The 27,392-nt window shown below is 38.0% G+C and overlaps 1 protein-coding gene across 2 annotated transcripts in view; it reads left to right on the forward strand.

The window, feature by feature from the left end:
- LOC128617533 (disintegrin and metalloproteinase domain-containing protein 12-like) overlaps window positions 1-27,392 on the forward strand; it is a 128,081-nt gene that overhangs the window by 43,865 nt on the left and 56,824 nt on the right. The gene's annotated exons all lie outside the window — the stretch shown is intronic.

Here is a 27,392-nt window from a genome sequence, read left to right on the forward strand (position 1 = left end):
TGTGATGATGACCAGATGCTTGTGAAGCTCATTTTGGGCTGGAGTGTCTAACCTGCAGAGTCAGAGAGACCTTGAATGAGAATATTAAAGTGTAGACCTGATAATGAGTCATTATGGGAGTAAGAGGTCATGATGGGAGTCAAAGAACTGGAGAGTGGTGTGTCTGAGAACACTTTCTTTTAGACTTTTAGGCATGTGAAATCAGACTCGACTGGGGGAATAATGGGAAAGTATGTCTTATTATTCAGTGCACTCTGGAAAAGTCAGTGAGAGGATTATAGTCTTTGGTATAAATCCCTTTTTATGCAGGCAATACATTAAAACCCCTAATGAAATCTATATAAAACTACATTTCAATGGATTTCTTTTTATCCCAGCATGACAAGATCAAATAACTTAATAGTTTATTCACCTTGTAATTCATATTCCAGATATTCGTGAATCAGACATTGGCAGACAATTATCACACACACTACAGTATTCAAAAGCACAACGGTGCCTGAGCTCACTTCCTTTTCCCTATATAGTGATGGTTCTTCATGATCATTTTAATTACACTGAGCTAGGTGTAATGTTTCATCAGACTGTAGGAGTGAGACAGGATTTAAACCAGTCTTTCGTGCTGTCCTCTGTACACTACACATAGAACATAAATGATTTCTTCCAAAATCATTTAATTACCAGATGAGTCAGGCATCTGGGGCAGAGATTATACTAAACTTTCCAGGGTTGGAGATTCACAGAGATTTACAAAATGACTCAAGTTTAAGACTAAAGGTTTGTGTATGTGAAATAAATTGATGACATCTGCGAAAGAAGAAGATGAAGAAGAAGAAGAAGAAGAAAAAGAAAAAAACCATGCAAGCCGATTTACTGACTGGATATATGGAGTATTGCATGTGTCATTTTTGTGTGTTTGCACTACTTAATATAAAATTTGGGTAATTTCTATTGAATAGTGCAAAATACAGGGTAGTGTCAATGCAAATCAATTCATTTTGCACCTACAATATGATTTACCGCAGCCAGGACAGCAATTGTGGACACAAATCAGACCAACTGAAAGGCCGGTATCAAGTGTATACTTTATACTGGGGTTTAAGAAGGAATTTCTAGAACACATAAAGAAACAATTTTTAATATTGCATCCTTCAGCTATGTTCTATCATTCATTTCATCATTCATGCTATACTTTTTCATAAATCACATTCAGCACACCCACTTTCTGCACTCACAGTTTACCAGATAATTTTCTACATGACATTTGCACAGTTTATAGAGCAAGCTTAGGATGCAATAATCTTGTTTGTCTCCAGGTTTGTTCTTTTCAACTAATCAGGTTTAATTACAAGTTTAATTAGTTTAGTTTAAAAATAAATAAATAAATAAACCCTGCCAATACCCCAAATGGATAGTTTGTTCTGCTGCTTGGTGCACTGCTTGCTCAATTGTTTTGTATATAGGTCAGCTTTCTTGGAAGCACGGTCCACCCTTTTCTGCATCCATGAGTTCATAGACTCCCACAATTGGCTAGTGTTGCTGTGATTGACAGGAACAAGAGTGCCTGCCATTCCTCCCACCCAGACCGCTTGGCCAATTTTGTTCTCTTGGAGCTCTCTCGGCCACGGGTCGCTGTGGCATTGTTGGGATTTGAACTCGTGAGCTATTGCACCACTTGCAAGCTTTCTTTCACTATTTTTGTGTGTGTCACAAATTCCCTCTTACAGCTCGCTGTGCTGTTGTTTTCCATGCGCTTTTGATTCTAGTCCTGTGTCCGTCCCTGTCCTGTCATTGTTTGGTTGCCACATTGTATGCATCTTTTCTGTGTTAAGTCCTAGGTAAGTTTGCCTATTGATACCCTGTTTTGTCTTAGTAACTTGGTGAAATCTTGCCAATTGCATCATGCATTCATGCTGTTGAGTCTAAGCTGTGATTCCCTAGTGCCTTATTTTCTAGTTCAGTGTGTAATATTTCCAGTGTGTAGTATTTTCTCCATCTTACGAGTATGGATTAAGACAGTTTGTTGCTGTCTGTCTGTGTATTCAACCCTGATATTTTCTTTGACTATAATTTTTGGATTTGCCCTAATAAAATATTGAGTTTTCACACTTGTGTCCTGTCTTTGCTAACTGGACGTTCCAGTGGTCAATGTGATACACGTGATAGTCTGGTAGAAGCATGACAGTTAATCAGAGTGTTCCAACTAATATGAGGAACCCAGTCAGATATTTAGGTTTCCCATAAGCGACTTACTCACAAGGCCTTATTGTAATGCTGAATATTTTGAATATATGTTATGTAGTATATAGTGTGTATTTATGTACTGGTTGTAAATACAGTTGTTTTTCTGACACTATGTGACACTATGGAAGGAAACCCTTGAGCTAAATAGAATAGGGATGAAAGGGCATTGAGTGTATTGGCAGAGAACCCTGTTCGGCCCGATCAAGCCCAGTTGTTCAAACATGATGAGAAATTGTAAAAAGATGTGAAAAAACATCTTTCGATAAATTAAATTATGAAAAGTGAAAGCAGTGATTTGTTTTGTAGCCTCTCCAATTTCAACGCAGCAACAGTTCTCGCTAAAATAAAGACAGTGCTTTCTGTAGAACCTGTCCACACAGTGGGAGGTGAGGGACACAAAACTGGCATGTGCCAAACTGCATTACTTCTGATTTTGAAGGACAAGAGATTAGCAAATAGAGATCTCTTTTCTTTTTGTGTACCAGGCCACCCAGGATTTCACTTAGGTATCATTAAATTTTCTTGCAGTTCTGAAGCATTTGGAAGAAATTGTAGGTGTTGAATGGAATTGTTTCTCTGCTTCGCCTGGCAGCGTATAAAGAAAATTATAGATCACCGGCTTTATTATACGAGTTCATGTGTCCTATTTCACGTAGATGAATTTATGACTTCATTTGTAGTTATGCTTTCATTTGAACAAGCATTTCAATTTACATTAACTGTGTCAGAGCGAGATGTGTTTTACACCTCACTAGAGGTGTAAAACACATGACCCTGCCCTTGTTCTACTCATTTATGATTCACTTTTTTAAGTATCCACTGAAATCACACATCACACAGATATTTATATTTATAATCAGAATCAACAAACATCTCATAATTGTACAAGTTCTAGTTTCATAGAAAGGTGTTTGTATGGTAGGGATAATGGTACGGTAGTCATGGATAACCAAAAAAGCTGCTTATGCTCTGTCCTACTGTCTAATTATTGAGCTATTGAGCAGTGTTGTAGTTACAGCTGGCCCAACCTTAGCTCTCTCCAAACCAAATGTTTTATTGCCACAGTCGACCATTTGTGCATTAGTTTTCCCATGTGTTTGTCTTCTTGGGATGATACAATATTGACTGAAATTGAGGTATCTTTTTTGAGCTTTGATAGCTAGAAGCGTTAGTGAGTTTAGTTGAAATTATAATGAACAAGGTGTACCCCTGCAAAAAAAAAACAATCCCACAAACACCACTACCATCATCATCATCATCATCATCAACAACAACAACAACCACAACCACAAAGCAAAATGGGGGGGCAAGCGATGGTGATTCAGGGCTATTTCCATGGCAACCTTAGGCCCTCTTGGGAGTAAATGAGGAAGGGGAGATGTGGAGAGGAACGGATAGAGACAGACAGATAAAGAGAGGAGGGAGGGATGGTGGAGACAGTGCTTACGTAAGGTCCACCCCCTCAGTTCTGGATGGGGAAGGCTTGTTATTATCAAAGAGAAATGACAGCCAGGGAGAACTCTCTCTCTCTCTGTGTGTGTGTGTGTGTGTGTGTGTGTGTGTGTGTGCCTGTGTGTGCAGGTCTAGCTCTCCCACATCTCAACACTTTTGAGTGCTAACAACTTCACCACTTACCTGAGAGAGATAAAGGGGGTCTCGTAATCACAGCTCAGGGACAGGGGCAATAAAGAGAGTAAGTGAAAGTGTGCTGGAAGGGTGTGCTATAAGGGCAAATGTTAAAAGCCTGGATATTGAGAGTTGAATGCTTAGAAAATGTAAAACAGAAAGATAAGATGAGTGAGAGAGAGAGAGAGAGAGAGAGAGAGAGAAAGAGAGTCGAACTGGAGAAAGGACAGATAAGATACTTCCAGAATGTTCTCACAGACATGCAGCAGTGCTATAATGCAGATGCTGAAACATCATGAGTTAATGCAGGCGTGTCAATCTCAAATCCTGAGATATGTATATTTAAGAAATAAGATATATAAGTCTGGAACATGTTTTGGCTCGTGCCTGGAGTTGAGTTAATGAGTCAGAGCTAAGCAGAACCGAGTTTGCCTAACGAAATACAGCGTCATTTAATCTGCTGACTATTATTAGTGTATATTCTGAAAAAAGTCTTCTCTATTCCCCAACCCTCAATCCTTGACTGACCTGGAGGCCATTGCAGACTCTGACAGACAGAACATGAATTACTCTATGTTTTTCTGCAAACGTTCATTATTTTAAAAATTGAAGCTTCATTTCATGGATGAATGTTTGGAATCACTGTTGAGTTTAATTTCAATTTACTCCTTTGTGCTCCAAAATCAGATGGGGTCCAGTGTTTTCTCTTATAGAGGTATTAAAAGAAAAGCAAAATAATTTTCACAACTTAGTTTTTCTTTCACCACAGCCATCTGTGTACATTGTAGAAATCTAACCAAATGCGAATATATTATTGTAAATGAGCAGATTATGTGTTCTAAGCAGATATGAATACAAATACGAATAGAAGGCACATTATTTTTATTCCTGGTTGGGACACCAGAAGTAGTCAGAAATGAAGCTTACATGATCAGGAACAGTGCTGCACAATGCGTTTACAGTGTTCATTCATTCATCCTTAGCAACCGCCTGGTCAGGGTTGCACTGGCTTGAATTAGGCTATCAGTTTATATCTTGGGAACTCGAACCAAGTAAATTTGAATACAAAAAAAAAAAACCCCTTCCAGTTTAGACCACACCCACTTCACATTTAAATCTAAATACAGATATTTGGAGCATTAAACATAAAATATATAAACATACACAGACCCACAGGTCTGCTTGTACCCACTTACGTCCAGGTTGAAGCACATATGTATGTGTGTGTGTGTGTGTGTGTGTGTGTGGTTGTACACATTTTTGTTGTTGTTGTTAAAATGTGTACATATCTACATCTGTTTTCATTTTCCCCATCCCTCATGTCCTGTCTTCTCCTCTCTTCTCCTATCTGTCTTTAGTCAGCCGTCTGCTCATATTCTACCATCATGTTGGCATTATGCTCTGGTTAACCTTTCTCTGTCTCTCAGTCTGGACTGGGTTGGGCTTGCATTGTCTGGCTTGCATTGTGTAGAATAATTTAAGGGCACATCTTGTCTACATGAACAGGAATAAAGGGAATAGAAGAACAGACAGCATGGTCTGTTGTGTTCTGTTCCTCCTCATCTCTCAGGTCAGATTAAAGGACTGATTGGTCAGTAAAGGAATGGGCTGGCAGGAATGAAAGGCAAAATGACTTTTGCTCTTGAAAGGTTGCATTTATTCAACAGTGATTTAATAGGATATACAACAACAATGGCAGCATTTATGCCTCAAATACATGTTAGTATTGTCAATGACAAAGACTCTCTCTGGGTCTGTCATACCAAATATCCTCTACTTACCAATCCCACTACTTACCATGATATCAACTCTGAACTATTCCATACTGTATGTATGCTGAATATTTTACTATGTTTTATTCTACATACTTTTTATTCTACACCTTTCTGAATACTGAACACATTTGTCTCCTAGTTTCCATGTAATTCCTCATGCTTTGCAGTGCTTTGTAGCTAGTAGTGTTTCATTTCCAATAAACTGATGCTTTCACACATGAGTCAAAGGTATTCAGTATCCAGAACAGTACGTGGGAGCGCTACTTGCCTTTAACATCACGCCTGATTTTTGTAATACGATTTGCGCTGAAATGAATGTGAACACTGGATTGTAACAGTAAGTCTGCTTTCTCTTTTCTCTTCCATACTATGCCTTGGTAATTTTTTAACATCTAGTCTGACATTTCCTCTCCAGGGTGGAGAGAATAGTTCAAAATCTTTCTTCAAGGATTTCAGCTCATGTGCTGGTGTTAATACTTATACAAGACATTGACAGTTTGCTCTCAGCAAAGACCATTGCTTTTGGTTGTGAGGGAGCTTGAAGTATTATGTTGAACATCCAGTTGTTTAATAAGCCCCTGGGTCTATTGTACTTCATTGGGATCATTTGGGATTCCAAGTCTGGTGGATATTGCATTCAGTTTCAGGGGAAATTGTGTGCTTGTGGTTGAGGATCCATGTAGCAACAAAGTAAACCTTGAATAGTAGTTATAATGTGGTCAGAAAGCGATCAAATGCAATTCTCATAGCTGGCTAGATTGCAGTGTGGGCATTAAAAGCTCTCTTTGCTGTAACCTTTTCAGCTTGCAACACAGCATGCATGAACAAGCTGTTTTTGATCTCTTCTGATCTCTGTTGTCCCTGGTCTTGGCCTTTTATCTGGCTTAAGTAAGGCCTGGGTGCACATAATTTATCCTCCCTAATATGTCTCCTTTTGAGATCCGTCGCACCATTATTTCTAAGGAAAGGCTCTGTGATGAGATCCTTATTTATATATTTATACCACTGCGCTGTCATCCATTAATTCATCATCAGTAACCACTTTATTCTAGTCATGGTTGTGGTAGCTCTGGAAACCATCCCGGGAAAACTGGGCATGAGGCAAGAATACACAATGGATGGGATGCCAGTCCATCACACGGCACCTTACACACACATTCACACACTCATTCACATCTAGGGATAATTTAGCATAGCCTGTCCACCTACTGGCATGTCTTTCGAAAGTAGGAGGAAACCGAAGACGTTGGAGGAAACCTGTGTGAAAATAAAGAAAATATGCAACATTGACATAGTTATTAACCCGAGCTCATGATTGAATCAGGGACCCTGGACCCTATACTACTGTGATGCCTGCCACTGGATTTTGAATAACGTAATATGGCCCTTCTGATAAGATCCATCATTGGCGCTATGTCTTTGTGTCAGTTAGCGTTACTATGTGGCTCAGGGTACTGGTGTGTACTGCTGTCGGTATGGATTTCTTGTGCAGTGTCAATAGATTTTGGCAGCAAGGTCCAGAATGGAGCAGCAGTCTAAGCGTTCATCCCATCAGGAGTTTAATTCCCAACAATGACCACTATCCTTGAGTCCAAGATAGCATCACTCACCCTGCTCTCTGGGTTAGAGGGATGACATTTGTCTTTCCACTTTCGAAAATGTTATGTGATGTTGCATGAGCCGTTGTTGTGCAATAATGGAGGACTTGATAGTGGGTTAGAATTGGAAATCAGTAAAATCATGAGAAATATGGGAAAAATCTAAAAAGAAGACATAGGAATGGATAGTAAAAGGGGACATTGTGTATCTTTGCTGTTGGCTGGGGTTTATCAGTGGTTTGTGGTCAGTGATCAGATGAACTCTCTTGGCTATAGAGATATATCAAATGTGACAGGACAGACCGACATGTTCCTACTTTATCTCTGAGGACACTTTTTGGAAAAAAAAAAAAGAAACTAGAAACCTGTACTGTTTGTCTTTGTTTTTCCTCTTTGGGGAACACACAAGGTTTTATTTATTTATTTATTTATTTATTTATTTATTAAGTATCAGAGAGGGTTTCAGCTATAACACCTTTAGGAATCAGATAACCTTTACATATCCAAGTAACCTACAAGGACTCAGTGATTTGCTTAGAAGAATATGCAACTGCTATGCTTCTCTGTTCAAACTATCAATCCTGCAGATTTTATTTCCTGCATAGACTTGTAATGAATAACAGCTCTTTGAACTGCTCAAAAATATCTGTATCTGCACGTCCATGTGATTTGTTTTCTTTAGGACCTCAAATAGTTGCTGACCCACTGATGTGAGGTTAAAAAGTTACTTTTCTATCCAAAATCCCTCTGCAACTCTGAGAGATCCTCACATAGTGCAAGCTGCCCGATTGCATCAACTTTGCCGAAGTTTAACCTCATGATCCTATGTCCAATGAAGAAAAACGGTCTCCGCTGGAGAACAGCTTGTTGAGCTTAGGTTTCTCCACATTTCATGGAGGTGTGTGTCATCTTTGCAGCTTGACTTCACAATCGTCCTTTTAATTTCATCCATTTAAATGAAGCTTGTCAGAAGTCCTTTCAACTACTTTATATGGCTGCAGATATTCTCATAGCAATTCACCGTAAAACTCTAGGAGTTTGTAAAGAATGAAAGTCTCTGCTTTTTCCAGGCAACTGCTCTCTCTGTTGAAAACAGACGCATTCATAGACACCGTTCCCTTTTAGACAAAAGCATTAATCGAATTTCTGTGGTACTACTCTTTTTTTATTCCCATTTCATGGAAACAAAAACGAGCTAAAAATGTTCACTGAATCGTGACCCATTAGATAAATCAGGGAATGTTTCCTGTTCAGCTATTCTGTGAGCTAATGAAAACTTCACGGCTGGGTTAAACTTTGCCATATTCTGTTTCTTTTACCAAATGGATCATTTCTGATATGACGTCATATTAGGGTTAAAAATGGAATATCCAGTCAGATGAATGTCTTACATTTACTAATCTATCCATACAACGGGATGCATTGTTTTTTTTCCCCCACTGGTAGACTTTATTACACTGCTGTAACATAATGTCATTAGTGATCTATAACTGGTTCCTTATGTTGTATCCTTATATGACATTGGTTACCTGTGCAAGAAAAGATGGATTACATGAGTATGAGCAGATTTGCCAAGTTCCCTTCGTCATTGGAGGGAATCAGGGATCAAGATGAATAAGAAGAGCCAGCCCATAATTTCAGGCGTGTCTTTTCCTGTACATATGGTGTGCATTGTGGACTGGTTAGCAGATGGTGTGGTTTATCATGGGCTGTTGTCACATTTTTTATAAAAATGAGGTTTGTGTTTGTTGAGGTTCTTAATCTTCTTTCTTCTGCATCTTCCAAGAACTTGAGAGCTAATGAACTGTTCTGCTGAAATTATTTGCAATATATATATATATATATATATATATATATATATATATATATATATATATATATATATATATAATGCTGAGTGTGTTTGCGTGCTCTGGCTGTGCATGTCATTTTGCTGGTTAGGGTTGGGCTATATGACAATGCAGTATCAATATTTCATGGTTTTTTTTGTGTGTGGGTGTAGACAGTTATATCGTCAGTTATATCGTCAATTCCTTCGCAATGCTGACCAATATCTTATTGGATTTTAAAATAATTTTAAATAAATAAACATTTAAAAAGCATCATTCAGCTCATCGTGTTTCTAGAGGTTGATTTTATGATTTTACAACACATTTTCAACTCTGAAAAAAGTACAAAAATCAGTTAGAAATGAGCTTTTACAATATAACTGTACAGTAATCCCAAAGGGCTGCATTGTGGTTTGATCTTCAGCCTTTCCCTCCTACCTCCCAAACACATGCCAATACATGGAGTAGTGACTCTAAATTGCCTAAATTGAGTTGTTTGTATGTGTGTGTGTGTGTGTGTGTGTGTGTGTGTGTGTGTGTGTGTGTGTGCGTGCGCGCATAGTGGCCATGATGGGCACCCCATCCAAGGTTTATTCTCACATCCAGTACCCCAGTGATAGCCTCTGGTACCACTCCAACTCTAACTCTACTGGAGATGAAGAATGCCTTGGGCTTGCTATTAATGCCATTCTGATTTTACAGTGTGTGTATGTGTGTGTGTGTGTGTGTGTGCATGTGTGCATGCTTTGATGTGATGACTTCATGATATCCCAAAGCCTCTTCTTTCTTCCACTCTTTTGGCCAAATAGGATCATCTGGGGCAACCAGACATCGGCCACTGGGGGAAACATGACTTGAAAATTCAGTGCCAGACCACTCATGTTGTTTCATACTCTGCTCTTCATGTCTGGGGCATTAACAGTCAGAACAGCAGTTCTAATCGTCTAAGAGAGACAGATAGCATTTGGGTGTTTGTTAAACCATCTGATCTAGGTTGTTGTCAGCTTTTGTGTTTCTCTCTGTGCTTATCGCCATTCCATTGCTCATCCTGTCCTTACGCTCACACGCTGCCTGACCCCATTCAGTGCATCCTGCTGTTTTATGAAGGTCTCCCTCAATTGACCTTTTACCTCTTCTTCACGGTGTCATTCTCTGGTGAACTAACGCTGGAGGACAGCATTCTTCCTCGAGTGTTTATGGGGATGTGGGAATCTGTCCAGCACAGCAACCCATCTTGAAAAACAAAAGCAGATTAAGGAAGAGGAGGAAAAAGGGTTTGCATCTGTGTTGATTCACAACCACAGCCGAAATCCCATTTCCTCTTGATTTGAAGATAGCATTGCTTTGGGATTTGATCAGCCGCTATTAAGTTTTATTTGTTAATTAAGTTTAGGGGGTTGAATTAAGGCAAGGAGCAAGTGGTTGAAACTTTCACACTGGGGATTAGGGAATAGATTTAAATTTGGTTTGTGCGTATCTCCTTAGTGATGGTCCATCCGGACTCTACTACAGACCAAGATAACAAGAGCTTATGGTAAATGGTCTGCACTTATATAGCGCTTTTTTAACCTTAGCAGTTACACTGTTTCTCATTCACACCAATGGCTGCAGAGCACTAGCTTGCCATCAGGAGCAACGTGGGGTTCAGTGTCTTACCCAAGGACACTTTGGCATGTGGAGACACGTGGGCCGGGAATCGAACCACCAACCCTATGATTAGCGGACAGCCCGCTCTACCACCTGAGCCACAGCCATCCTGACAGCTTAAACTCTATAATTAGTTGTCTTTCTCATACAGAAAGCAGATGTGTTGGCTCAGCCTCTGCTGTGATTCCTGCTGTGAGTGTGAACCTGGCTTTAGCTGTTGAGTTCCCTGTCATTCTGTAAATGGGAATCTGCCTGAGAGAGTTTTGAGCACAATGAAAACTGAGCGGCAGCCAGGGGATAGACAGAGGGATATGGGGAAAAGATGAGTAAGTGTGGCTAAGTGTGACTGAATATGATAGCAATCAGCATCTGACTTTGCTAATGGGATAAACATTATGATGCTATATGAATGCAGTGTTGTCATATATCTTAACACTCCTGATTAGGTGAGAGCTTTGTGAAGGAAAAGATCTAGAATTTGTTGTAACCAAATGCAAGTTTATGGCATAGAAATGATGAGCAGTTAGGTCGCAAAAGTTGCACCATGACATAGGGCTACAAAATGTGTAAATGGACACATGACACAAAGTTTTTTGGGCTTGTCTCTCTGGGGATCCTACAGAATATATACAGAGTCCTACAACAAGGTAATTCACTACTAGAGAGAGTTTTATGCAATCCTTTTAGGAAGCAAGGAACTGATTTAGTCATGCTAGGAGGAACCTCACTGCTCCAGGGTTCCTGATTCAATCCTTAGCTCGAGTTATTATCTTTGTGCTCTCCACTTGTCCATGTGGGTTTCCTCCAGGGTCTCCAGTTTCCTGGAAACCACCTTTGGGTGGATTGTCTATGCGAATTTATCCCTGGGTGTGATCCCAGGGTGTAGTCCCACCTCCAGATCTACCACCACCATGACTATCATGTTAATGCTCTGTTATCAATCTGTTATTTACGGTTAGAGTTCTCTGTTTATATAGCGATTTTCCAAGTATGAGCTCATTTTGTCATCAGGAAATATATAATTTCTAACCCCACCTAACCAATACAAATTGAGTCATAGAAATTGATAAGGATTTGCACGTGTGAGACCATGTTAATTTTCCTCAAGTGATATCAGGAATTAGGGTTGATATTTTGGCTACGCTGAAATATATGAGATGTACTTAGGTTTGTAGGTATGCAAGAAAATAAACAATACTTAAATATGTTAGAAATTAGCATTTTAACTAAACAGTATTCCTAAACTGGAACACACATGTGCCACCTCACAGCTCCAGGGTCCCTGGTTTGATCTTGAGCTGTTCCCATGATTTCCCCATGTCTATGTGGGTTTCCTTTGGGTTCGCTGGTTTCCTCCCACCTCTTAAAAACATGCCAATATGTGGACCGGTGGTATAAAATCTCAGCTCCTAAATTAGTCTAGTCAGCATTTGTGCAACATTTCTCATGTGTCATGGTTTGTTCATTGGCTGTAAAACACTGGAACATGCTGAGGATTGTTGGCAGGGCTGTGAGGCTGTTCTAGCTCTCGCTTGGGCGAGCCATAAAGGTCACAGCCAACAATAAACCTGTTTCTGACAAATCAAAATATCTTTTTCTAAGCATGTCTCTCATGACTTGCAAGAGTGTTTTTCCATATTCTTCCTGTGCACAGTCGGATTACAGCTGGAAGCTTTGGTTTATTATTCACTTTCTAATTTGCTTTTTTTTTTAATGTGTGCTTCTTCTCTTATGCCTCCTGGAAAGATTATTCTACAGTGGTAAATTCTTTCCTATTAAAAGTTTTCCTCATAAACTAATGAACCATTCTCTTGCCATGGATGCAAAACTTGGAAAGTTTGAAAAGGCCTGGTTCCTATTTCAGACCTTAGATGAATCATTCTGCTGAAGAGAAAACTGCTTTGTCTAACCATGTGATACAGGGTTTTTCTCCATCCAGAGCCAAAGTAAACATACAGTTTAATCAGCAACAGCAACGCAACACACTATGAGGAAAATAGTACAAACTTTGACTATTAAGGACTAAAGAAATTTGTATTCTGCCCTCATTTTCATTGCTTCATTAAGAAAGTAGCCAAGCAGACAGGTTCTCTTAAATGACAAGCTGGTCTCTTATACATGTGTTTGTTTTGCTTTAATAATAATGGACTTGCAACATCTCAGCTCTTGTTTGGAGCTTCTTTCCAGAAATTACAGAAGCATCACATTTTGGTTAACCCTTAGAGGACTGAGCACCACGAAAGATCAGGAAAGCTCAACATCATAAGCTTAGAAACCAAAACATGAGCTATGAATTTGTGGCAAGAAACATACAATGACTAGATGGTGCAATCGATAACGAAAGACAAACGCTACACAATATGTTCTGTGCAAAACGTGACTTAAATACAAGTGCTCATTAAACCAAAAACGTGAATCAGGTGCAAATATTCATGTGACATGATCCTGTGAGGTGCAGTGGCTGATGGGAATCATAGTCCTTCACCAAAGTCGGTGTAACCATGACACAGATTGATTAATAATTTAGAAATGATTTGGCATAGAGACTTACTTTAAATTACCTCTTATCTCAGAGATCCATAACCTAAGCATAAAACAGTCAAACCTCACAGTTTAGCAATAAAAAAAGATTTTTAAAAATATTTTTGTTAAAATTTTAAACGGGAACTCTGCACAGATTTTATATTTCTATTTATTTGCTATTTGATTTTCAAAGGCAGAATTAGCTCGACTACGAACAGCATGCCCACAACTTTCAAACAAGACCTTTCAACCAATCACGTTGATATTCAATCCGTACACTAATCATAACTCTGGTCAGGTTTTTATGCATCATCAACCTATCTGTGCTGAAGAAAATAATATAAAACACTACATATGTATTTGAAATGGGGTATTTAAAAAAAAAAAATTTTTAAAAACAGGCAAAAATGGGCACAGACCTATGAAGTTTAAACTAGACAGTAAGCATTCTGTGTAGATTGTTGGACAAAATCACTGCCTACTTACACACTTGTGGCCTCTAATGTCTGTATATCTAGAGATCAGTGTACAGATTTGAATATGGTTGTTACGTATAGACAGGATATAAACAATGTTGTGTAATGCAATGAACATTGTCTTGTGTACAAAGCATTTTCTTACCATCCTCCCACCATGATTATGGTTCAAATCAGGAGGTAAACAAAGACTTTCCAATACCAGCTTTAAAGATTTTTCTTACCTGATTTTCCACTGGTGAATGTGTGTGAAATATAGAAGATACAACATTGAGTTTACTTTATTAAATACAGTTGAAATTGACAATGGTAACGAGGTGTAATTGTACTGGTACTGAATCACTGTCCACCCTGCTGTTCAGACAACCCGAGCCAAATGAAATATTTAGAGAGGAGGACACATCTAGACACACACACTTGCGCACAGGGTCTCTTTCATTCATAGAAGAGAGGAGCAATCCCATGGGCCAAAGAAAAGAAACAAGAGGAAGTTCCCCTTTGGCCAAACACAAGGGAGCCAATTACAGTAGGATGATGGTGCACTTTGAGGAAATCCGACTGTTGGTTTCTGTACCAAGAAAATTATGTGGCTTAGAACTTAGATAATACTGTGAAGCTCACAGTCTGGTACACAATGTAAGTCAAATTTTGGTGAGTTGTAATTTTTCCTGTTATCTCTATTGTGTGTAAAAATCAAACATTAGCATCTGTCTAATGTGAAAATGTTCTTCAGATTATCGAGACTCCATTGAGAATGGTTGAGTGCTGTGATTGCAAACCTATTCTACATGATCGAACCAAAGTGAAATATAGACACTGAGTGTTTCAATACACACTACTGTAAGGAGCATTGCCTGATTGTGAGAATGAACAGATATTTTAAGTGTCTTCCCTTTTTATGCATCTGTTCATGTGTGCAAACCAAACTGGAGAGGAAAAAAAAAAAACACACTGCCTTGGAGGCAGCCAACAGCAACAGTTTCAAGAAGGCAGCATCACATGCATTTCACAATTATTAAACAAATAAAACGAGTCCATGTAAACGATTCAGCAGGATGGTTGAACTTTAAGTCATGCCTTCCTTATTTTTTGGATTAATATTTGCAGGTTGCAAAGATACATCATATACTTAGAATGAAATCTGTTTACTAAAAGACTTATACACAGCTAAAGCGTTCCCATTATCTGACTGAGTGCATGTACATGCATCGATCAAACTACCAAAATCTGTTATACTTCTTTGATTTTGTGAATGCAAATGTACCTATTGAGTCAGTTTACAAGCAAATATATTAGGATAATTTTTTTTTTTTTTTTTTTTTTTTTTTTAAATCTAAACGATTTTCCCATTTTTCTAAGAATCCACCAATCCTTCAATGCCAGGTTTGACAGAGTGTGTCATTGTGTGTGCTGTCATATGGAACTGAAAGTGCACTGATTTAGTGGACAAACACCAAATGAGCAAGCATGAACTGCCACAGCACACTCAATAGGTCTATACTGAAAGTGACACATACATCTGTCAACACCAAAAGTTAGGACAGTGGAAGCACAACAGCATTAGTTTAGATCTAGTTGCATCAGACTGTGCAGATTGTGTGTGAATATTTAAAATGATGACATATTAAATGCTAATTATATTAGCATTGTAAGTTCATTCAGTAGCTGGTATCATATCTGTTCACTTTAGATCATGTTGACCTAAGTCTGCAAAATAGGTTTGGGTGTTTACATTGATAATTACGCAAATTATTTGTATTAATATTTGCCATGACCTGTGCAGGGAATTGTTGTGTATTGATGTATTTGACAGGAGTGTTTCAATAGCATCTAGACCACCCCCTTTAAATCAAGCACTTGTTTTTCATCTTGTTTTTTAAAAAAAATGGGAAAATGTGTAGTGATAAAGCAGATTTTTTGCTGTCAGTTGATGTCAAATACGATGTATCCTAAAATCTTTTTACAGTTTATGAAAATATACAAAAGACTTCAGAAATATCTAATTGTATCTGAATATATTGTGAATTTGAGGCTGATTGGCAGACCCTATACTAGTAATAATCGCATAATGTTTTTGTCTCTCTAATTTGTGCTCTCTAAAAAAAAAAAGTGCAATCATCTGCTATGGTTACAAATGATTTTAAATAAGTATAGTTCATAATTTTAATGTAATAATTAATGTGCCGTATAAAATTGGTCTAAAGAGAATTTCATAAAATTCATGATGTCATCGCTTGCTGCATGCAAAAAGTAGAATAAAACAACACGATTTTACAAATCTTAGGTTTCTGAGTTTAATTAGTCTATATTTATATCATTAATATTGCTTTTTATAGTTTTTTATTCTGTGTAATTTCAGCTGAAAAGACAGGATACTTAACTGAGACAAACAAATGAGACACTTCTCTGCATTTCTCAACCCAGATGCATTAAATTGCACGTAACTGCCTGATTAGTCTTAAGTCTCTTGTTAATTCTAAAGTCTGATTACAGATGTGCATAGTTTCACTATTAACCTTTCACTTCATGCTCTTTGCTCTTTTTCAGTGGGCTTTTCTCTCAAGCCTTCCTGTTATTTCTTTTGGAAGGATTTTGATCGAGTGCTTCCACTGTCTAGTGTCTTCTCACCCCTCACTGCAGTGCAGACATTTGCTCTTTAGAAGATAGAAACCCATTTTGTGGATATGAAATGTTATTCGGTATGTCCGCCAATTTGATGTCACCAAAATGGGTTTCCATTAAGTTTTATCATCCGCTACCTTGTGGTAAAGAAGACTGACTTTTGAGAGATGGAGATTATACGTGCAGTTCTTGGGAGGATTTTTGAGATTCTTGGAATCAAAATCAAATTGCTCCTTTTACACGACTTGCACATAGCAATTCTCTCTCACTGATGCAGAAATCAGATGGCTATTGAGAGCTAAAGGGCTTGAATACAAGAAACTCAGCATCCAAGGATTTCCTTAGACTTCTGCTTGGGTTTATGTGGTTCATGTCTGACTAGCAGGTGACGGGGTGATATTTAAAGCCAGACAAACTTTTGAAAAGATTATGAAAGATTACAAAACATTACACATTGCATGTCTGACATTACCGTGTTATGCTCACTCCAATGAATAATCATATAGTCATATTAGCACAGAAGTGTTAGTGTAAATGAGGTTAAATGAGTCAAATGAGCAGCTAAACGATGGTAAATTGTGATCTCCACTGAGAATAACTTTTGAGATCCTCCAATCTGAAGGTGTTGATTCATTTTCTATATCAGCACAGCTTTGATAGTAGTTCCAGCTGTAATTAAAATGATAGGTTTATATTAATGTGCTTGTTCTTAGAAATAAATGTTTCTATAGTAACAACTCATTCACAGGGACTTGCATGGCGGACACTCCACATAATCTAAGGCTAACAATGAAAATTCAACATGCACATTATTTAACAAAGAAACAATTATAAACACTGATATGGTGAAGTTCTCTGAAAGAAGATTTATTTAAATTTTATAGAAGGAGTCTCCAGTGTCAGTGCTTAGTAATGGTACCAGTCAGTAAGCTTTCTGCTATGGGGAATTCATCTGTAATATGACATGCAAACTGTTTATAGCTGCTACAACGTAAGTGATAACAGGAGCGAACTTGTTTCGTAGATGTTTTACAACATTAATTGTAAATATAAATGGTTAAAAAGCACAAAGTGTCATTCATTAGTAAATAAAAAATTGCAAGAGGAATAAAACACTTAAATAGTCCACTTTGGGGTGGTAAGAGTAACACCGCTTCACATCGGGCCATATCACACTAATGATCATTTTATTGTCATGACATGCTCCAAAATGTGGTATACCTTACTTACAAGAATAAAATAAAATTAAATTGATTTGTCACATAAACATTACAGCCCAGTGAAATTCTTTTCTTCAGATATCACAGCTTGTTAGGCAATTGAAGTAAGAGCATAGGGTCAGCCATGTTACAGCTCCCCTGGAACTATGGAAGCTTGGTGGTGCTGTGACATGAACCCCTGATCTTCTGATTAGAAACCCAGAGCCTTTATTGTTGAGCCACCACTGCCCAGAAGCCACCACTGCCCTGTACTTAATGCACTATTAAAACAAAATTAAATCTAGCACCCTCAAAGTTTGGCTGAACCCTTAAAGTTTCAGTGTAGAACCATAAAGCAAAAGGTCTCCACTTCACAAAAGGTTCCAATTGAACCTCTTTTAGAAATACAACCAATACAATAAAACCCCGAACTATACAGAACTATACAGACTTCATGATTAACTCTTATATTTGTAGTTGAGAAATAATTTCGTAGCTTTTCTCATGAGGATGTGCCAGAGTAAAATCATCTTGTCATCGAGCTGCAGGCAGATGGTCAGATGAGAACTTCATGTCTCATAATGTAAGAACTGTATCACATCCAAGGGTGTTTCTCTACTTGTCAGCAAACGCTCACAAAATTGGAACATCACCTTTGCTGTATAATGGGACACGATTACATCACCTCTGTAATATGTCCTAAACAAATTATACAGTATACACATCTCAAACAACTAACTGAAATTCTTGCATTTGCTGATTTTCTCAGCCTGAGTTTCTTCCGAAAGGTGAACTGTATACACAAGTATGCATTTGGATAATTTGGGGTAATTCACCAGTCAGGATTTTCACAAATTTTTTGTTAGACTCCAGAACATTAGCGCTTGAGTGAATCAATACTATCACCAGCATTTAAATGCTGCTTTAAATGCTTTCAATGCTGGACATGTCTTGGACTGTATTTGACATAATTTCTGATTAGATCCACCATTTTCATACATGCTGTTAGTGCTGTCTCTGTACGTGAAGCTATAGGATACAAATTATATTGTATGTTACCATGATTGAAGATTTTTCATAACAGCAACTGAAGCTTGCAGAGGGCAGACACTGTTACTGTTAGGTGTCGGATCAATATCAGGTATCGCCTTTCCCTCAGAACACCTGCACCCTATAATTGGTCCTGTGTGTGCTTCGCAGGTGTTATTTGTCACCCCCACATTAGCGGTGATGGAGCTGTATTGATTTCTTTGCAACCTGCCTGGCCATCAAGCGTCAATGTCCAAGGAGACAGTCACCATGGTAATGGTAATGGGTGGTTTATAATAGAGATTTCAAATGATTGATCCATCTCTCAATTATGGACTGGAGGGATTCTGATGTCAAGAAAACATTTATGATCATTTTGTCTGAGGGGAAAGAAAGCGTTCTGAAGAGTAAGCCGTGACCTCATTTATCCCCACAGAACAATAGACTTCACTTTGTCTGGAAGAAGTTGGCCTCACCGTCTTGGTCTTCATTGCTCACAACCACGTCACCAGCATTATTTTACTCTGTGTTCTCCAGACTTTTCTCGGGCACTGTGGCTTAGTAGTTCGCATGCTTGCCAGACTCCTCCAAGGTTGGGGGGTGTGAATCCCACCTCTGCCCTGTGTGCATTGAGCCTGCATGCTCTCCCCATGCCTCGGTGGCCATCGCTCAGGTGGCCCCCCACCTTGTGCCTCGGGTTCCCTGGGATAGGCTCCAGGCTCCCCTGTGTAGCATAACCAGTATGGAAATTGGATTGATGGATGGACTAATGCCATTCTGAGCAGATGAAACTTTTTTTTTTAACTTGAAGTGAAGAGAATAAAGGCATTTGTCTCTGTTCTATGGTCTTTAAAAATTCGGTCTTCACTGTCGACCTTTTTTTTTATTTACGAACCCATGGCATCAGCTCACTAATCAGACCAGAGAAGGTTGATGACTCCTTGTATATATTAGAGGTGTGAATCTTTTTCAGAGTTCAGGTTCAATGGTGTAAGATTCATTTCATTTCAATTTAATGTGTCTTAGTCGTTAAGGAACATTTTCAAATATTTCTTCCCTGTATTTTTTTTGTCTGAGAATCAGTGCTGCATTAATTATCTGTTCTATTAATTCTCTCCCCAAATCTTTATCTTTTTTCATACGGCACCGAGAGACACATTTAACTAAAATTCTACCATTTGAATCCAACATTTGACCAGCTAGAGAGCTCGGAAAGAAACTAGCGCTAGTGTTACCTGTTGGCGCCCCTCCAGTTAACATTACCCCATGCTGTCTTATTGTGTAGCAAGGTTTGTGGTGCTGCCTATGTTCTCTTGCTCTATTGCACACATGCATGAACCAGTGAGTGGGCTTGTAAATCAATACGGCCATATCAGAGAGTGCTGGAGACAATCCCACACTTCTCTTTCTTCCAAGGCAATGTTTCTGCTGTGTGATTTGTATTACTATAGTGAAAAACATTACGAAACTTTTTGTTTAAACACAATTAACTTTCTCCATCTATCCATTTTATATACCGCTTATTCTACTGGGTCACGGGGGAACCTGGAGCCTATCCCTGGGTGCATCGGGCACAAGGCGGGGTACACCCTGGACAGGGTGCCAATCCATCGCAGGGCACACTAACATAAACATTCACACACACATTCATACACTACGGACACTTTGGAAATGCCAATCAGCCTACCATGCATGTCTTTGGACTGGGGGACGAAACAGGAGTACCCGGAGGAAACCCCCGCAGCATGGGGAGAACATACAAACTCAAATCCCCAACCCTGGAGGTGTGAGGCGAATGCCCTAACTACTAAGACAATTAAATTTTATTTATTTATTTATTTATTTATTTATTTATTTATTTATTTATTATTTTTGGAATAGTTACTCCTGAGTTTTGGACAATAATCTTAATAATGTTAATATGACAGATTCTGCTGTAGATTTCTGCTGTAGATTTCACTTACCATTTAAGCCATCTGAAACAAATTTGCATGATCTGTCCACAGAATATTGTTCCAGCATGACTCTGGAGCATCCAGATGGTCTCTGGCAAACTTGAAATAGACAGCAATTGGATTTTTGTGATTTTCTTTGTGGTAAACGTCCAGAAACACCACTCTTGTTCAAGGTTTTTTGCGGTGAACTCATGCAAACAGATGATATCAAGTGCCTGCAGTGGCTCAGCTGTCATCCCCAAGGTTTGGGGATTCCCTGTCGTTCTTGCACTGATTTTATTAGGAATCTTTGTATGAAGGCCACAATTTAGGACAGCAGCATCAGTGCTTAAGTTCTTACTTAGCTATCTAGTGGTCTTTAGAAATTCATTTAAGGTTAAAACCTTTTCTTCTCTGGTTGTCTGAATGCACTTTTAAGCACGGCATGTTTTACATGAACAAAGTTCATTGTGAAAGGCAAGAAACCAAAATTGTGCAAGCAGGTCAAATGCACATCTACAATGATTGGAGCTCTTAACACTAATTTGAGAGGAAATTATCGTAAAGGTTCACATACTTTTTTTTTTAGTTAAATGCAGATCCATTTGAAGTGGTTCAAAGATTTTTTTACTACTTCATAGTTTGTGCATAATGTAAAAACACAAGAGCCTGCGTAAAATTATTGCAATGCCTTGCAAAAGAAAGTCACCTGTTTATTTGTACTTCTTGATCAGGTTGTTATCAAGTGCTAATAAGCTGCTCATTCAGGTTAAACCAAAAGAAAATCAATGATTATTGATTAAGCTGTTTGGCATGCAGTGACAATGAAGACATACTAACAGTGCTGTTGCGTTCTGGTCACCATTATTGGTTAATTTGTATCTAGTTAAGGATTTAGAATCATGCGTTCCTGTTCTTCAGGTCAGTGATAAGTGTTTATTTAATATTCAGAAGATTGACATTGGATGTGTTCCGAAGTCATCTCATTCAGGACACTCTTCAGAGTCATCCTGTTCATCAGTTCATCAGTTTTAACCGTTTACTGCATGGTGTTGCCATGTCTTTTGATAGGCAATAATACAAAGCTATCTTCCTATGAAAATGGAAAAGGGGGACTTTAAATAGCACTTCCTTTTCTGCAATCATATGGCATGGTGAACGTCATCCTCGAAGGGCTCTCAAAATTTGTATAATTTTTTTTTTTTAATATTTAGGAAAATCTACTTAAAGGAAAAAAAATAAACACTACCTGAGATAAGTTAACATTTAATTTTTGACATTTAAACAAGTTTATATATTTTGATGATTTTGTTGAATGGTAAAATGTAATTGTTGCCATATGGCAACAACATGTGATAATGGAACTTTGGGTTGTACATTCATGAATTGAAACAGGCCTACCTAGCAAAAAAGACACTAGGCTTCTCTAATAGTATATTTACATTTTTTTCACATTCAAAGTAAGAAAAACTTTTACAATTTCAGATATTTTGCAATTGCCCCTTATTTTCAGAATTTTATGTTTCAAGAGAAAGAATTAAGAATTCAAGAGAAAGGATTAAAAAGATACTTCGCCCAAAACATGTTTGGATCAAATTTTTGTATGTATTTTGAGTGAGTAAATCCATCTGTATCCTTTTTAAAACTGCAGTTCCTTTCTAAAAGATGTCACTTTTGCATGCTTACTAGGTGGCAAAAAACTCTGCAACTTATAGTCTGGAAAATGCAGTATTTGGTACATTTTCTGTTATTTTTGACTATATGATACTTTCCACCATTGCACACCAATTTACGATCCCCCCACCCCCACCCCCCATTACTTTTTTATTAATTATTTTTTAAAGTTTCTTTAACTAATTCAGGTAATACAAATCCATAAGAAATTTGTTTTTGATGTAAATGTAATCATTCATGGGTTATACCACAACTGTTATTGCTTCACTGATTTACCTCAGAATGTATCCTTAGCATCTCTTCCTCAGCGCATACAGTGTTTGTAGGCTCTCTGTTAACAGATTAAGCAACCATAACAATCTTGTCTTAAAAGCTATAACTTAGTAAACTATTTCAGAGGAAAACATGAATCTATTACGGCACAGTATTACTTTAACACAGCTACTGTTTGCTGAATAACAGCTGGCTGGCAAATTAAGCTAAAAATATAAGCTAGTCACATGAGTTAATTACATAAGCTGTTAGGTTGCATTATGTTAGCAAGTTCAAGTTCAATTTAATCACAGAATGACACAGTAATTACATCTTAGCTCGCTTTGAAACAAGCGATTCATGTTTGTTGAAACTTTCGTGGAGTGAACAGAATTATTGGATCGCATATGCTGAGGAGGATATATGAGATGCTGCTTTCAAATTTGGCCAAAGCAAACGTGTGAGTGCTGACTTGAAATATTGTCAGCCTGGAAAGCTGAGTGTTAAATAAAGAAACCAATGTTTATCACTGATCAAGTGCATTTTCTTGGTAATCCAAACTTTGCTATTATAGATGAAGACCACACACATTCCTGTTTGGTGTGAAAGTTTGGCTTGTTGAGGTATAGATTTCACAGTCCACTTTACAAAGCACAATCCTGCTGTTTCTCTCCGAGTTGAGGTTTAACAGCACATGGAACGCATTGCCTGATGACCCTCTTTTCCTCTGTGTTACTTTAATGCTTTGACGTGTCAGGATTCCTGGTGAAGTGATAGCAGGAGACAGGTAACTGGCTGACCATCTTAGCCGCTGTCTGCAACTTGCGTCTGGCCGAGTCCTAGGAAACTAGATCAAAAGCGTTTCTTAGGGTTTTGAAGTCTCTTCATAGCAGATCACACACTTTTAGCACAATAGGTCATCCTGGCTGGAGGAGACAAATTACCTCTGACATCCACTTGCGTTCACATTCAACCTTCTGTTTTGTTCTCATTATTAAAAAAAAGTACTATGTCACTCTGCCTTTTTTTAAAATACCAGCTTTAATGCTGTCATCATTAAGAACAGCGACAGTGGAGTAGTTTGTCTTCATACAGCCTTATTTTGTAGTCATTTTCCATTCCGACTGGTTTGCATGGGGTTATTGGGAAATTACTTCTCTGCTGAGTAATCGGTCCGCACGGCAGCATAAATCACTGGGGCATAACTGCAGCTTCCACATCTTTCTTGAGTTTTTTTTTTTTCCTGAACTTCCAGAGTTGCCAACTTTTAGTTTGTTTTAGTTTGTTCTGTGCTTAAAGCACTTTCTTCAACCCTTTGATTCTCCCAAGTTCTTGAATTTGATTGCCTTCACCTGAAATTCTGTATGGGTCAAAATTTCCAGATTTCTCCTGTCTTAGGGAGAATTCAGGAACAAATGAAACATATATACAATATTACCCTATTTTCTCCCAACATGGTCATGTGTCAATCATCACCCACTAGCCAGCTCTCTCCTATCTCACAACAGCTAGCATCCAGGGACAGTAAAGGCTAACATGTGCATCTTCTGAGACACATGAAGCCAACTATGGTGTTTTTTTTCTAACTGCAGTTCATGCACATCACATGACAGCTGAACACACTTGGAGGCAAGTGCTATCTGCCTTCTTCACCATACCCAAGCTCACAGACACATATGATTGGCTAGTGTCACTCTGATTGACAGGGGAGACAGTAACACCATCCTTCACACCCAGACAGCTTGGCTGATTTAACTTTTTTTGAACTCCCAACGATAGATGTCTATGGCATCATCAGAATTCGATCGTATTCGATAACTCAAGAGCCAGAATTATCCTCTTGTTACTTTTGTTTTCTAAATGTTTGGCATCCTCAGCATTGAAATCACACAAGCAATATCTTTATGCAGACCAAATGATGTACATGTTCAGATAATTCTGCTGTATTTCACCGTGCATGGGAGCATGTACTAAGCAAGTCTAATAAGCTCAATATTTAGTTTAGCTCCATATTTACTTGTTACTCTATAGGTGACATATGTAAAGGTTTTGGAGTTTGTTCTAAGTACACCTATACTGACTAAGTACACCTATAAAGACTGCTGTTAATTGGTATTTTTACTCTGTTTGCCACAGACTCGTTTAAATGACAACTTCATGACAACCGTGTACATTTCCTGGCTGGTGACATTTTAGCTGCCAAACAGAGCAGAACTGAAAATTATCATGGTAACATTTTTAAAATATGTGGGCTTATTTAAGCTCACGATCAAGTGAATTTCTTAATTTTATTACCCCTTATGTCTCCAGTAGATCATTATATATAATGTATTTATAAATATATAAATGAAAAAAAAACAAGTACAATTTTCAAAGTACTTCTATAATAAGGTAAGAATTTTACCTCATGTCCTGTCATGGATTAAAGCCAACTTTCTGTGACTAGAACTCGAAGCATAACATATACATCCATCCATCCATCCATCCATCCATCCACCATCTATTTATTTGTCCGCTTTTTCTTATTTTATATACTTATAAAACAGATATATAAAAATATAATAATAAACACTCAGATAGCATAACGCATTAGCAAAAAAAAATATATCAAGTTGTATCACACTTGACTTTACATTACATTCGTTACCATGCTTTCATGGAAATTAGCATTTCCATGAAAGTTTATATTTATATCTCTTTAGTAACTGGTGGCTCCTCAAATCACATGGCATGACTATTAAATCGCTTTTTAGAGATAATATTACATCTGTTTTTAACTCTAAACTCTCCAAAGTCTCCAAAAATAGATCATGTGTTTTTCTAAAAGTGAACGATTGCATTAATTTTTTATGTGCTTTTGCTGGGAAACCATACTCCATCATAGCCAGTAAATATGTTAAAGTCGTCTGTGTGAGAATTTTGGTCCTGGATATGGTGCACTCTCAAATATAAATATGAATATAAGGTACCAAACTGTACTTTTCTTAGTTGCTGGAGCAGTACCATTAAGGGTACATGTTTTGTACTTTAGTCTGAATCGTTTTCTTGGGAAGATTCATGTGGTCCACCTTTAATTGGCTTTTAGAGCAAAGATTGCAAGTGGTTGTTAAGATCCATTTATGTACCTTAAATTATTTTAAAGATGTAAAAATGCATACTAAAGTTACAAATGATGTCTCACTGATGGTACCACCTAAGTGTGGTAGGTTGATTTCTGAGAACGCTTTTCAAAAAAAAATAAAATTCAGGGAATATAAATGCTGAACCTGTGTAAATGTGCCACTGTTAAGGCATCAGTGTGCATAAAATCACCTGGAAACAAACGGGCCACATACAGACAGTCTGGTCCAGAGCCCTTCATAACTGAAAAACAGATTAAAATTAACACCAAAAATTGGCCGTCTGAACTGTAATACATGATTGTTTGCTTAAGTCTGATTTACACCATGCAGAGTTCAGCTGAACTCTGCATGAGCTCTAATAAAATTAAGCCTCAGTACACCATGGCCATTCTCCCTCTGACTCATAACCTTAAAAACAAGAGCATATGAGCTGCCCAGTGGTCGAGCGTGAGAGTCAGTAGATTTCGCCTCTCTCAGCATTAGTCATAATTTTTTATTTGTTCATTGTTTTGTCGCCTTTTCAATCTGGATATTACTAACTAGACACAGTTATGGGGAAACACATGTTGCTGAGAAGAGGATATGGTTGATTTGTGTTCAGACAGCCACACAGACTTTCTGGATTTAATGACGAAAGTGCGAGAGACATAGAACATTCAGTTTATTCCTTCAGAAGGCCTGTGTGGAGCCACTCAGCTACAGGACAGCTCATATGGTCATGTTTTTAAGTCTATGAATGAAAGGCATTATCACCATGCTGCAGTACTGAAACAGGCGGCTGTAGATGATCAGGATCTTTAATGGATTGTTAATAAGAATCATAGAAGTCTGAGCTCATACAGCAACATGAACTACCTTAGAGGAAAATCTAATGTCAGTTTTGTGACAAAATTGTTTACATGTAAACAAATCAAACAATTAAAATGAAGCCATCTTCTGCTAGTTATGACAAGCCCCAAAGGCTGTTTGCTTTGTTTGCCTCCTACATATGGTATCACAAGGAGCTGAACATCCTACCTAGTGTCCTCATGAATAGCGTAGAAAGAGATTCAGATATGTGAGATTTGAGGATTTTACTACTCGTGCCTCTCAATTTCCCACCCCATACCCACCCAAGAAACTCTAGGTAGATCTGAAATACTGGATAGATCTGAAATTTTCCAAAAATTGCTCGTCCACACTGAAACTTCAGAAAACGCTTACATCCCTATACTGCCTACGCGTAAAAACGTAAGAAGCCTTGGATGAGCTTTGAACGGGTCACATGATTGGGTCACATGACTGAAAATATGTCATCGTTTTCGAATATCTCCATTTTCCCAGTCCACACTATAACGTGAAAATGGTGTTTTAGAATTTATCCACTTGGGAGGGCATTTTCGAAAATTCCCCACAACAGAACCGAGCCACTGGTTTTTCCTTTAGTCTGTATGTGTGTCAGTTTTACGCTTCAAGACATCTCCCTTAGATCCAAACTTGAAATCACCGCACAGAACCCTCATTTGCATGGCGTTTCTTCCCTCCACTTTGCATGTAATCAGTTATTCTGTGAAAATCGTCTGCAACTTTACATGCAATTTACGCAACTGTACATGCACATGAGTTTGTCATCTTAGTAAATCCAACCAGAATAATACATAGCTGCTAGTAGCTGGTATGCCATTAAACCAGACAAAGAAACCCAGCATTAACTGTTTTCCTAGTTATTGAAAGTCATCATGTCAACTTTTAAATAATAAAAAAACATGAATCAGATGCACATGTATCAATAAACCAATTATTTTATTAATTTAAATATTGCTTACAATTACTAAATGACAAGTGGAATGTTTTGGGGTATAT

This window comes from Ictalurus furcatus, chromosome 13 (genome assembly GCF_023375685.1).
Source record: "Ictalurus furcatus strain D&B chromosome 13, Billie_1.0, whole genome shotgun sequence".
Classification (NCBI taxonomy): domain Eukaryota; kingdom Metazoa; phylum Chordata; class Actinopteri; order Siluriformes; family Ictaluridae; genus Ictalurus; species Ictalurus furcatus.